We start from the raw sequence: 14504 nt of genomic DNA on the forward strand, positions 1-14504 counted from the left end.
GGCACCATATTGCCAAGGTCTGCTTATGCCATTTTGTATGCAGCCTACATGCTGGGAAGCCATTCTGAACTGCCCCTAACCTATCAGTGATTCGGGTTATTCCGCCCCAATCTTGCCTTTGTTGACCTTTGTTGGCAACAGCTGGACCATCAAGAAGGCTGATCGCCGAAGAATTGATGCTTTTGAATTATGGTGATGGAGGAGACTCTTGAGAGTCCCATGGACTGCAAGAAGATCAAACGCATCCATTATTAAGGAAATGAGCTCTGAGTGCTCACTGGAAGGACAGATCGTGAAGCTGAGGCTCCAATACTTTGGCCACCTCATGAGAAGAGAAGACTCCCTGGAGAAGACCCTCATGTTGGGAAAGATGGAGGGCACAAGGAGAAGGGGACGACAGAGGACAATGGTTGGACAATGTTCTCAAAGCTACAAACATGAGTCTGACCAAACTGCGGGAGGCAGTGGAAGACAGGAGTGCCTGGCAGCTCTGGTCCATGGGGTCACGAAGAGTCGGACACGACTAAACGACTAAACAACAACAACAATCTCGCCTTATAAAACCATAGTTGTTCCTGCCATACTTCTTTAGTCTCAACAACTACTCTGCCCACCCAACCACTTCTTCCTCAGCTTCTGGCACATGCACAAGCTCTCCCTCACCTTGCCCCATATCACAGCTCTTGTCCCTATGGCAAGAGCTTGCAAGGAACCCTCCGTTTTGGTGTGTGTGGGTTATGGCTGCCAGATCTCAGCCAAGATAGCAAGGTTCGGTGCATCTGCTTATCACATAAGCAGCGATAGTTTGTGAAAGCATCTTTGCCGCGACAGATTTGTCTCTCCCAAAGTAGCGCTGACAAATGCAAATGAGGGCTAATTAATGTTTTCCTGCAGTCATGTTGGCAATGATACCCCAGTATTCATGTCATTTCATTGCGGGTGACAATGTTGCTAATGGAACTGGGTGCAGATGGGTGGAATTGTGTTGCGAGCCCACATGGTTATCATGGAAAAAAATCATTCCTCCAACAGAGAGCCGAGTTTGTGCGTTGCTGAGAAAGAGGTGCGGTTCACATACAGGAGGTGTGGGGCGGGTGATGGAGAGGGGCGATGGGAGCTAGATTCCGGCAACACAGAGCCTCGTGTGTGCTCTGAGAAACAGGACCCCTGACAAGGCCATGCTCCTTTGCAGAACACCTTTGCCGATGAAACAGAATTCCCCACACAAAATGCCTCTGCCAAACAGAACACCTGCTGCATCAGAAGAGAACACTTTATTGGATCTTTCTGCATCCTCCTCAGTCTGTTCTGTGCTCTGCTGTCACCTAAACCATTGCATTGTTCCATCTTGCACAAGAGAGTTCACCATAGTTCATATTAAGCATCCTCTTAAAATCATATTTGCTATGCAGCAGCCTTACCCAGAAAACCATGTTTCTGGATGACCAAAATATTTGTGGTCACCAGGTCATAGAATCATAGAATCATAGAGTTGGAAGAGACCACAAGGGCCATCGAGTCCAACCCCCTGCCAAGCAGGAAACACCATCAGAGCACTCCTGACATATGGTTGTCAAGCCTCTGCTTAAAGACCTCCAAAGAAGGAGACTCCACCACACTCCTTGGCAGCCAATTCCACTGTCGAACAGCTCTTACTGTCAGGAAGTTCTTCCTAATGTTTAGGTGGAATCTTCTTTCTTGTAGTTTGGAACCATTGCTCCGTGTCCGCTTCTCTGGAGCAGCAGAAAACAACCTTTCTCCCTCCTCTATGTGACATCCTTTTATATATTTGAACATGGCTATCATATCACCCCTTAACCTCCTCTTCTCCAGGCTAAACATGCCCAGCTCCTTTAGCCGTTCCTCATAAGGCATCGTTTCCAGCCCTTTGACCATTTTGGTTGCCCTCCTCTGGACACGTTCCAGTTTGTCAGCGTCCTTCTTGAACTGTGGTGCCCAGAACTGGACACAGTACTCCAGGTGAGGTCTGGCAAGAGCAGAATACAGTGGCACTATTACTTCCCTTGATCTGATGCAGCCCAGAATTGCATTGGCTTTTTTAGCTGCCGCGTCACACTGTTGGCTCATGTCAAGTTTGTGGTCACCCAAGACTCCTAGATCCTTTTCACATGTACTGCTCTCAAGCCAGGTGTCACCCATCTTGTATTTGTGCCTCTCATATTTTTTTTGCCCAAGTGCAATACTTTACATTTCTCCCTGTTAAAATTCATCTTGTTTGTTTTGGCCCAGTTCTCTAATCTGTCAAGGTCGTTTTGAAGTGTGATCCTGTCCTCTGGGGTGTTAGCCACCCCTCCCAGTTTGGTGTCATCTGCAAATTTGATCAGGATGCCCTTGAGTCCATCATCCAAGTCATTGATAAAGATGTTGAATAAGACCGGGCCCAAGACAGAACCCTGTGGCACCCCACTAGTCACTCTTCTCCAGGATGAAGAGGAACCATTGATGAGCACCCTTTGGGTTCGGTCAGTCAGCCAGTTACAAATCCACTGAGTGGTAGCACAGTCAAGACCACATTTTACCAGCTTCTTTACAAGAATATCATGGGGCACCTTGTCAAATGCCTTGCTGAAATCAAGGTAGGCTACATCCACTGCGTTCCCATCATCTACCAGGCTTGTAATTCTGTCAAAAAACGAGATCAGGTTAGTCTGACATGACTTATTTTTCAGAAATCCATGCTGACTATTGGTGATCACAGCATTCCTTTCTAGGTGCTCACAGACTGTTTGCTTAATGATCTGCTCCAGAATCTTCCCTGGTATTGATGTCAGACTAACTGGGCGGTAATTATTTGGGTCCTCTCTTTCCCCCTTTTTGAAAATAGGGACAACATTTGCCCTCCTCCAGTCTGCTGGGACTTTGCCTGTTCTCCAGGAATTCTCAAAGATGAGTGCCAGTGGTTCTGAGATCACATCTGCCAGTTCTTTTAATACTCTTGGATGCAGTTCATCTGGCCCTGGAGACTTGAATACATCTAAACTAGCCAAGTATTCTTGTACTATCTTCTTAGTTATTCTGGGCTGTGTTTCCTCTGCTGAATCATTTGCTCCAAATTCTTCAGGTCGGGCATTGTTTTCTTTATCGGAGAAGACTGAGGCAAAGAAGGCATTGAGGAGTTCAGCCCTTTCTGGGTCCCCTGTTTGCATTTCACCATCTTCTCCTCTGAGTGACCCCACTGTTTCTTTGTTCTTCCTTTTGCTACGAACATACCCATAAAAGCCTTTTTTGTTGCTTTTAACCTCTCTAGCAAGCCTGAGTTCATTCTGTGTTTTTTTTTTATGATATTTATTAAGACTTTTTTTAATACAATACATAAAAATAAAGCAATATAACATATATCTCAACATAGTTTCACCACTTCTTTGGACTTCCGCTCATCTCCCGCTCCTACCTTCATTCCAATAAAATTTTGCCAGCAATTTATCATCTTGATTCCACTCTTATTATCTAACTTTCTAATCTCCAACGCCCTATAACCAAATCTTAATAATTTAAATATAATCTAATAATTGTTCAAAAAAGAAAAAAAAAATTAAATTCTTAAATAGCTTATCCTCATTACTCCATCTAATTTAGTGGTGCCAAATTATTTATGATCCAGCATCCTTCTTAACATTCAACCAAATTACAATGTTTTTGCAAATAAATCTTAAATTTCTTCCAGTCTTCTTCCATCCTCTCCTCTCCCAGGTCTCGGATTCTGCCAGTCATCTCGGCCAGTTCCATGTAGCCTATCAGTTGCATCTGCCATTCTTCCAGTGTGGGTAGATCTTGGGTTTTCCAGTATTTAGCGATGAGTATCCTTGCTGCCGTTGTTGCATACAGAAAAAAAGTTCGGTCCTTCTTTGTCACCCTCTGACCGACAATGCCCAAAAGGAAGGCCTCTGGTTTCTTAAGAAAGGTATACTGAAATACCTTTTTCAGCTCATTATATATCATTTCCCAAAAGGCCTTCACTTTAGGACAGGTCCACCAGAGGTGAAAGAATGTTCCTTTATTCTCTTTGCATTTCCAACATTTATTATCAGACAAATGATATATTTTTGCAAGTTTGACTGGGGTCATGTACCATCTATATATCATTTTCATAACATTTTCTTTCAAAGCATTACATGCAGTGAAATTCAACCCAGTGGTCCACAACCTTTCCCAGTCCTCAAACATAATATTATGCCCAATATCCTGTGCCCATTTTATCATAGCCGATTTGACCGTTTCATCTTGTGTGTTCCATTTTAACAGCAAGTTATACATTCTTGAGAGTACCTTAGTCCTAGGTTCTAACAGTTCTATTTCCAACTTCGATTTCTCCACCTGGAACCCTAACTTTTTGTCATTTTTAAAAGCTTCTTTAATCTGAGCGTAATGTAACCAGTCTCGCACTTTATCCTTCATTTTCTCCAAACTCTGCAATTTCCAATTGTCTCCGTCTTTTTCTAATATCTCCCAATATTTTGGCCATTTGGCCTCCATATTGAGTCTTTTTCGGGCCTTAGCTTCCAAAAAGCCTGAGTTCATTCTGTGCTTTAGCTTTTCTGACTTTGTGTCTACACGTGCTGGCTATTTGTTTGAATTCCTCTTTGGTGGTTTCCCCCCTTTTCCATTTTTTGTACACATCCTTTTTTAATCTTAACTCAGTTAAAAGTTCTTTAGATAGCCACCCTGGCTTCTTTAGGCACCTTCCATGTTTCCGTTTCATTGGTATTGCCTGAAGTTGTGCTTTTACTATCTCCCTCTTAACAAACTCCCAGCCATCATGAACTCCCTTTCCTTTTAGTATTACTGTCCATGGGATCTCACCCAGCACTTCCCTAAGTTTTATGAAGTCGGCTTTCTTAAAGTCAAGAAATTGAGTCCTAGTATGCTTGGCTGCTCCTTTCCGCTGTATAGTAAACTTCAGAAGAGCATGATCACTCGCGCCTAATGATCCTTCCACTTCTACCCCACTAACCAGGTCATCAACATTGGTTAGGACCAGATCTAAAATGGCTGTTCCTTTTGTTGCTTCTCCCACTTTCTGGACAATGAAGTTGTCTGCAAGGCCAGTGAGGAATCTGTTTGACCTTATGCTCTTGGCTGAGTTTGACATCCAACAAATATCCGGGTAATTGAAGTCCCCCATTACTACTATCTCCCTTCCTTTTGCATGCTTGGCCATCTGTTCCAGGAAGGCATCATCTATGTCCTCCGTTTGGCTTGAGGATCTATAGTAAACTCCCACAATGAGGTCACTGTTATTCTTCTCTCCCTTAATTTTGACTCAAATGCTCTCACTTTGGCTTTGAGGTCCACTCTCTATCTCATATCTGACCTCGTGCTTCACTTCCAAAACGCAACTCGACACCAGCGACAAACCCAAGAGTTTGGGGAGTAAGGGGATTGCACCTTGAATTGAAACGAGACCCACAATTCATGTTTTGCTAGATAGGCACATGGTAGAAGCTGAAGCCCAGAGAGCTTTCCTGTAAGTTTGCTAGAGAGAACTCTGTGAGAGACACTCCCACTCCTACAGCATAGCTATACAGTCATACCTCAGGTTAAAGACGCTTCGGGTTAAATCTTTTCAGGTTGTGTCCCGTGGCGACCCGGAGGTACTGGAAAGGGTTACTTCCAGGTTTTGCCACTCACGCATGCGCAGGCACTCAAAATGATGTCACGTGCATGTGAAGAAGCAGTGAATCGCGACCAGCAGATGCGGGTTGCATTCTGCGTTCTGGAACGGATCCAGTTCGCAACCAGAGGTACCACTGTATATACAATGTTACCTCGGGTTACATACGCTTCAGACTCCGCTAACCCAGAAATATTACCTTGGGTTAAGAACTTTGCTTCAGGATGAGAACAGAAATTGCGCAGCGGAGGCACAGCATCACAGGAGGCCCCATTAGCTGAAGTGGTGCTTCAGGTTAAGAACAGTTTCAGGTTAAGAACAGACCTCCAGAACAAATTAAGTTCTTAACCCGAGGTACCACTGTATTCTCTTACCTGCCTGGGCACATCCTTTCTGTTTCAGCACTTTCCACCAAGCAAGCAATGTGAAAATGTGAGTCCGAGCTACATGATGGAGCTCAGACAGCATCTTAAGCTAGTATGTCTTTGTAACTTGTCAGGGAACTGCCATCGGAGCCAGAGGAGGAGGGAGGGTTCCAGAGGGATGCCGGAGAGGGTCCCAGTAGGGAGAGAGGCAGCCCATCTGCTGGGGAAGGAAATCAGCGTAGCACCAGTGGAGAAGGGGGGCAGAGGGGGGGATCGGTGAGGGGGCTCCAGGACTCCTCGCCGGAGACCAGCGGGGAGAGCACGGGTCCTCCACTGCCCACACCCTCCCTGCTCAGAAGACTTCCGCGCAGGGAGAGTAGGAGGAGACTAGGCGTCAAATAACTTCTTTGCTGGAAGAAGTTCAAGAAACGCCCACTGACGGATTCTGCCAGCGATTGAGACAGCCACGGATGGGTGGCTGTCCTGACAGAAAGGGTTCACCCAGGTAACCCAGCCAAGCGTGGCGCCGATTTACGCACAAGCAACCCCTAGAACCATTACATAACTGAATTACCATTTTAAGCCTACCTGATCAAAGCTGCTGTATCTGTTAATTAAATGTTATATTTACAAGGCTGTTTGTGCAATTATTGTTTTTAGGGGGAGAAAAGGGGGAAATACCAGGAAAATCCAGTCTGGCTTAAGGCATCCTGGATAAAGCCTAACACTAACCTATCTAAGCTTCCTTTTAAGCTGCAAATGAATGCACTCTGCCAAACTCACAAACATGAGGTAGGAAGGATAATATCTAATAAATATATCCTCCCCAGGCATCTATTCACATCCCCACATCATTTCTATCTCAACAGTCAGAATCGCCCCTTCCATTGCAATAGGCTACTGAGATTTTCCAAGCCCAGCAGAATTTCAGGGACAACTCCCAATATGAATAACAACAACTCCCAGAGTTTTAGATGCGAGTATTTCACAGATCTATCTGGAGATGCCAGGATTTGAACCCAGGGCCTCCCAGTTGCAGACTGTATGTTCTACCACTGAACCATGGAACCATCTCCAAATGGGCACTGGTTTTCTGAACACGGAGTTCTTGGGAAGCAAATCAGTGGTTCCTAAATAAGGGGATCGACAATAGTGGGTGGCTTTCATTAAACCACAAACTTGGCCACCACTACAGTATGGTGGATCTTCCCCTACCAGGCAGGGTGTTCAGAGTGTTCTAGAGCAGTGTTTCCCAACCTTGGGCCTCCAGCTGTTTTCGAACTACAATTCCCATCATCCCTGACCACTGGTCTTGCTAGCTGAGGATTATGGGAGTTGTAGTCCAAAAACAGCTGGCGGCCCAAGGTTGGGAAATGCTGTTCTAGAGTACTGGCCTTCCAGGAGTTAGTTGGGATTCCCAAATGGACCACTCTCTGCCCTAATGGCTCTGTGTCTATTGTGCAACAGATTATTTCAGTTGAATGAGTTCTTCCAAATAATCAACAAGCAGGAAATGCAAAGTCAGTATGTATTGGGAAGGGGAAAACATTTTATAACATTTGTCTCCTGAAGCAAAAAAAAAACCAAAAACAAACAACCCTCTAGCCTCTCTCCTTTCCTGGAACAAAGTGGATTGTGCATTAGTCATGGTATATGAATTATTAGACTATTACTGAAACAAGGTTATAGAGGGAGGAGAGTGCTATTTAAGAGGAAACCACTGCTGCTGTAATTTTGTTACGGAGCGTGGTTGCAGTTAAAAGCCTTTTAAAAGTAGGATTCTTTACATCCTTCCTCTTGATGGGAACTTTCTTTGATATCAGGTTGGATCCAAATGGCCGCTTCTAACACATTGGATAATAAAGTCAAGCCACATTATAAGTCTGATCTTTGCCACATTGACTTTCTAAAAGATGGCTAGCATTATTTTTAATTATATATCTCCCGTGAGAGGTTCCTGTGCCGAAAAGGAATACAGAAAGCAAGAAGTATGCTCTGCATCAAGATGACAACGCTGGTACTTTCAGCTTAAAGTAACACATTTCAGTCAACATTTTAGCAAGATAATATTTCCTGTAAATACATGTAAATATAATAACACACAGGGCATGTTGTTGTTGTTGTTGTTGTTTAGTTGTGTCCGACTCTTCATGACCCCATGGACCATTTGTCTTGGAGACAAATCTGTCGCGGCAAAGATGCTTTCACAAACTATCGCTGCTTATGTGATAAGCAGATGCACCGAACCTTGCTATCTTGGCTGAGATCTGGCAGCCATAACCCCACACACCAAAACGGAGGGTTCCTTGCAAGCTCTTGCCATAGGGACAAGAGCTGTGATATGGGGCAAGATGACGGAGAGCTTGTGCATGTGCCAGAAGCTGAGGAAGAAGTAGTTGGGTGGGCAGAGTAGTTGTTGAGACTAAAGAAGTATGGCAAGAACAACTATGGTTTTGTAAGGTGAGATTGTTGTTGTTGTTTAGTCATTTAGTCGTGTCCGACTCTTCGTGACCCCATGGACCAGAGCCACCAGGCACTCCTGTCTTCCACTGCCTCCCACAGTTTGGTCAGACTCATGTTTGTAGCTTCGAGAACATTGTCCAACCATTGTCCTCTGTCGTCCCCTTCTCCTTGTGCCCTCCATCTTTCCCAACATCAGGGTCTTTTCCAGGGAGTCTTCTCTTCTCATGAGGTGGCCAAAGTACTGGAGCCTCAGCTTCACAATCTGTCCTTCCAGTGAGCACTCAGGGCTAATTTCCTAAGAATGGATGCTTTTGATCTTCTTGCAGTCCATGAGACTCTCAAGAGTCTCCTCCAGTGCCATAATTCAAAAGCATCAATTCTTCGGCAATCAGCCTTCTTTATGGTCCAGCTCTAAGCCAAATACCCAGTACAAATGATTGAGTAATATCCGATATACAATCCATAAACGCTTGGTTAAAATAAATTCACAATGAGTTCTACGTCTTCCTTGGATTCTCCTTTCTTCAATTTCATTCTTCCAGCACCCATTTCAATCCTGGATTTTCAGGTCACCTATTTTTCCCCACCTTCTTCTACCTACCCTTTTTCTTGACCACCTGCCCTAGGAACCCCTTATCCCTCCATCACAACCTTTCCCAACATGATTCCCTACAGATAATAGAACTAATCCAGAATGCGGCAGCTAGACTGTTGACTTTGGGTGGCCGCCAAGACCACATAACACCGGTCTTGAAAGACCTACATTGGCTCCCAGTACGTTTCCAAGCACAATTCAAACTATTGGTGTTGACCTTTCAAGCCCTAAACAGCCTCAGTCCAGTATACCTGAAGGAGCATCTCCACTCCCATCGTTCTGCCCGGACGCTGAGGTCCAGTGCCGAGGGCCTTCTGGCGGTTCCCTCATTGTGAGAAGCAAAGCTACAGGGAACCAGGCAGAGGGCCTTTTTGGTAGTGGCACCCGCCCTGTGGAATGTCCTCCCACCAGATGTCAAAGAGATAAACAACTACCTGACATTCAGAAGACATCAGGGAAGTTTTTAATGTGTGACATCTTAGTGTATTTTTGGTCCTTGTGGAAGCCGCCCAGAGTGGCTGGGGAAACCCAGCCAGATGGGCGGGGTACAAATAATAAATTATTATCATTATCATCATCATCATTATTTGGACTGCAACTCTCATCATCCCATGCCACTGACCACATTGGCTGGGGCTGATGGATGTAGGAGACCAGCAACATCTGAAGACTCCTCTCCTCCCCATCTTCTTCCTGTAAAATTTCTTAAGGCACCCTCTCCGAAGGTCCTCCTCTCCCATTTTAAAGAAGCCTAATTTTACACCTACCTGCCATTTACTTTCCTCTCTCAGTTAGTTGCCTACCCTGCACTAATGCCTCAGCCTCCTTGCCTCTAAGCAACCTACCCCTTCGCTTTCCAAAGTCCTGGGATCCCACCTCGGATCTCAGCCCCGCCGTGTAAGGCTTCGACCCTGGCAAACTTGACAATTTCCCATTCTCTAGCAGAAGCTGAATTGAAAAGCACATTGTTCCCTGATCAGCTGGGCATTCCATGCCACCACAGCAGCTCAGCCAATCAATGACCGTCAAGGCCCAAGCGGGTCAGAGAGAAAAAGCATTGCCCAAACACGTAAATGGTCAGATTCCAAGGACTAAGATGGCAAGAGGCAGAAAAGATAGTCCAGGACAGGTTGGCCATTGGACACAAATCAAGACGCCTTCTCTTATGGACAAGTGGAAAGCCAAGTCTAATAAAGGACCAGTGGAACACCAGATTCTTCTTAGGGAGACTGCATATAGTTTATTCTTCTTGCCATTATCAAGGGAGGATCCTGTGGTGCCGCAAAGCTCTGGTCAGGCAACTGACATCTATAGCTGCCCCTGTGGCACAGAGATTAGAAATGCTAGTCCCCCCTTCTTCTTCTTCTTCTTCTTCTTCTTCTTCTTCTTCTTACCCCACCCAACTTGCTGGGTTTCCCCAGCCACTCTGGGCAGCTTCCAACCAAATATTAAAAACAATACAGCATCGGACATTAAAAACTTCCCTAAACAGGGCCGCCTTCAGTTGTCTTTTAAAAGTAAAATAGTTGTTTATTGCCTTGACATCTGCTGGGAGAGTGTTCCACAGGGCAGGCGCCAATACCGAGAAGGCCCTCTGCCTGGTTCCCTGTAAATTGGCTTCTCACAGCTAGGGAACCGCCAGAAGGCCCTCAGAGCTGGACCTCAGTGTCCGGGCAGAAAGATGGGGGTGGAGACGCTCCTTCAGGTATACTGGGCTGAGGCCATTTAGGGCTTTAAAGGTCAACACCAACACTTTGAATTGTGCTCGGAAACGTACTAGGAGCCAATGAAGATCCTTCACGACCGGTGTTATATAGTCTCGGCGGCCGCTCCCACTCACCAGCCTAGCTGCCGCATTCTGGATTAATTGCAGTTTCTGAGTCACCTTCAAAGGTAGCCCCACGTAGAGCGCATTGCAGTAGGCCAAGCGGGAGATAACTAGACCATGCACCACTCTGGTGAGACAGTCCATGGGCAGATAGGGTCTCAGCCTACATACCAGATGGAGCTGGTAAACAGCTGCCCTGGACACAGGCTGCTCTGTGCCTCCATGGACAGCTGTCTGACAATCCCTACTGCAGGATTCTCTGGTTGGAACCAAGTGGCCCTAAAATTAGATAGATGGTGGCCGCAGTGGATGTTGGGAGGAGGCAATGGGTTTTATTGTGGGTCTAATTGAGGTTAGACCCACCATACAAAAGCCCTTGACTGTGTTGACCACATCAAATTATGGCAAGTTCTTAAAGAAATGGGAGTGCCTGATCACCTCATCTGTCTCCTGAGAAATCTCTATGTGGGACAAGAAGCTACAGTTAGAACTGGATATGGAACAACTGATTGGTTCAAAATTGGGAAAGGAGTACGACAAGGCTGTATATTGTCTCCCTGCTTATTTAACTTATATGCAGAATTCATTATGCGAAAGGCTGGGCTGGATGAATCCCTAGCCGGAATTGAAACTGCCGTAAGAAATATCAACAACCTCAGATATGCAGATGACACAACATTGATGGCAGAAAGTGAGGAGAAATTAAAGAACCTCTTAATGAGGGTGAAAGAGCAGAGTGCAAAATATGGTCTGAAGCTCAACATCAAAAAAACCGAAGATCATGGCCACTGGTCCCATCACCTCCTGGCAAATAGAATGGGAAGAAATGCAGGCAATGAGAGATTTTACTTTCTTGCGCTCCTTGATCACTGCAGATGGTGACAGCAGCCACGAAATTAAAAGACGCCTGCTTCTTGGGAGAAAAGCAATGACAAACCTAGACAGCATCTTAAAAAGCAGAAACATCACCCTGCTGACAAAGGTCCATATAGTTAAAGCTATGATTTTCCCAGTAGTGATATATGGAAGTGAGAGCTGGACCATCAAGAAGGCTGATCGCCGAAGAGTTGATGCTTTTGAATTATGGTGCTGGAGGAGACTCTTGAGAGTCCCATGGACTGCAAGAAGAACAAACCGATCCATTCTGAAGGAAATCAGCCCCGAGTGCTCACTGGAAGGACAGATCCTGAAGCTGAGGCTCCAATACTTTGGCCACCTCATGAGAAGAGAAGACTCCCTGGAAAAGACCCTGATGTTGGGAAAGATGGAGGGCACAAGGAGAAGGGGACGACAGAGGACGAGATGGTTGGACAGTGTTCTCGAAGCTACAAACATGAGTCTGACCAAACTGCGGGAGGCAGTGGAAGACAGGAGTGCCTGGCGTGCTCTGGTCCATGGGGTCATGAAGAGTCGGACACAACTAAACGACTAAACAACAACAACTGAGGTTTAAAATGTGGGTGTCTCACAACCAGGCCCAGAGATCTGCTCAATGGGTTGCTCATGGGAACTGCAGAAAAAAAATCTGACGAAGTCCTATCCCAAAATTATCTCGCAGGCACTGTCAAAAGAAACTCTGGAATGCCAGGAGCATTCCAACCGTACCAAGTATAACGGGGTCCCTACTGAGCTGAGCTAGCACAGCTGCTCCTCCAGATCAATGGCAGATCGTTCATTTGGAAAGCTAGGGATTCTGTTCTGCTTCTCGGAGGGACTTCCTTGCATACCAAATGCACATATTGTATGCAGGCTGGAAGGCGGCAGAGAGATAAAGATGATTTGTGAAGGCCTCTGGACAGAGTGAATGGCCCTCGAGGAGCAGAGAGCTTCCCTGGCACATATAATCTTCGGAAAAAGAGAGTGGCACCGTGGTTTGAAATGAGGCTGGATGACGCATCCAGCCGTTGTTTGCACACAGCGCTTGTTGCACCAAAACGTGGGCAGATGCAAAGAAGTCAAAAGACCGTGGCAATAGATGCCGTCAGGAACCAAAGTGTTCTGCAAGCAGTTGTAGGCAGGGAAGTAGTTCTGAGGAGCCCCAAGTAAGAAATACAGTGGGACCTCGGCTTCAGGTTACAGACTCCGCTAACCCAGAAATAGTACCTCAGGTGAAGAAGAAGAAGAAGAAGAAGAAGAAGAAGAGGAGGAGGAGGAGGAGGAGGAGGAGGAGGAGGAGGAGGAGGAGGAGTAGTTTGGATTTGATATCCCGCCTTTCACTCCCTTTAAGGAGTCTCAAAGCGGCTAACATTCTCCTTTCCCTTCCTCCCCCACAACAAACACTCTGTGAGGTGAGTGGGGCTGAGAGACTTCAAAGAAGTGTGAAGTGTGGAAGGACACTGGAAGGACAGATCCTGAAGCTGAGACTCCAATACTTTGACCGCCTCATGAGAAGAGAAGACTCCCTGGAAAGACCCTGATGTTGGGAAAGATGGAGGGCACAAGGAGAAGGGGACGGCAGAGGAAAAGATTACTTTGACCAAACTGTGGGAGGCAGTGGAGGACAGGAGTGCCTGGCGTGCTCTGGTCCATGGGGTCACGAAGAGTCGGACATGACTAAACGACTAAACAGCAACAATCCTTATTTAATCCTTATTTAAACCATACTGGACATGCTAGTCACATAGACAAGAAAAAACCTTCGTTGTCCAATGGGCTGTTTTTTTGGTTTGGGTTTTTAGTGAAATACAGCCTTTGGGGAGGAGGGAGCTATGAATTCCAATTGCAGCTGCAGCGTTAAGGGATGGCATGCAAAACCCTCTCTCTGCAAGCCGATTCTGCAACCCAGATCACCTCCAAGCTACTTTCTCACCAGTGGGCAGTTTTGATCACATAACTATCCAGCAGAGAAAGGTTTAAGGAGCTTATATTTCTCTGTGCCGCTGCTATGATCAAATGTGCAGCCCCCTGGAGATGCATTTCAAGAAAGAAATCTTAGCATTGCACGCCCCAGCCTTTTTTGCTGGGTTATTTATAATGTATTTGCAGCAGCAAGTACTACATTGTGGTCTGACTGGGTTATAGCCCTTGGCATGGTGACACATCTAGGTTGCAAAGTTTTATGAGTCGATGACGTTTATGCCAGTTTGTTATGCCTATTTCCATAGATCTGTAGCTTGTTCAAGGGGGAGCTATTAGAGGTCTCACACTGACATTCATCACAAAACTACAGCATAGCTGTCAACGTTTCCTTTTTCTTGCGAGGAATCCTATTCGGAACAAGGGAATTTCTCTTTAAAAAAGGGAAATGTTGACAGCTGTGAACTACAGTTCCCATGATTCCCCGAAGAGAGGGAATGAATACTGAACCAGTTCAATCTCAATCTCAAACCTTTATTGGCATATAGACAAAATTCTGAAAAGTTTGGTACAATAAAAATCAGCCAGCAAAATCTGCACATAACGATTAAAATTCTGTTGTATAACATTCGCGAATCCTCGTTGCATTTTGCTTTTTGGCCTTTGGGCTAAGATCAAGGCATAAAAGGTAAAGGTAAAGGGACCCCTGACCATTAGATCCAGTCGTAACCGACTCTGGGGTTGAGGCGCTCATCTCGCTTTATTGGCCTAGGAAGCCGGCATACAGCTTCCAAGTCATGTGGCCAGCATGACTAAGCTGCTTCT

General features: G+C 45.7%; 1 long non-coding RNA gene across 1 annotated transcript in view; it reads right to left on the minus strand.

The window, feature by feature from the left end:
• Positions 1 to 499: 499 nt before the first annotated feature.
• The window catches only part of LOC309345425, a 469580-nt gene continuing 455575 nt past the window's right edge, over positions 500 to 14504 (minus strand). Inside the window, exon 4 of the long non-coding RNA XR_014158230.1 lies at positions 500 to 531. This is a non-coding gene — a long non-coding RNA (uncharacterized lncRNA). The remainder of the gene's footprint in view (positions 532 to 14504) is intronic.

This window comes from Podarcis erhardii (assembly GCF_964252035.2).
Source record: "Podarcis erhardii genome assembly, chromosome: 1".
NCBI classification, from domain to species: domain Eukaryota; kingdom Metazoa; phylum Chordata; class Lepidosauria; order Squamata; family Lacertidae; genus Podarcis; species Podarcis erhardii.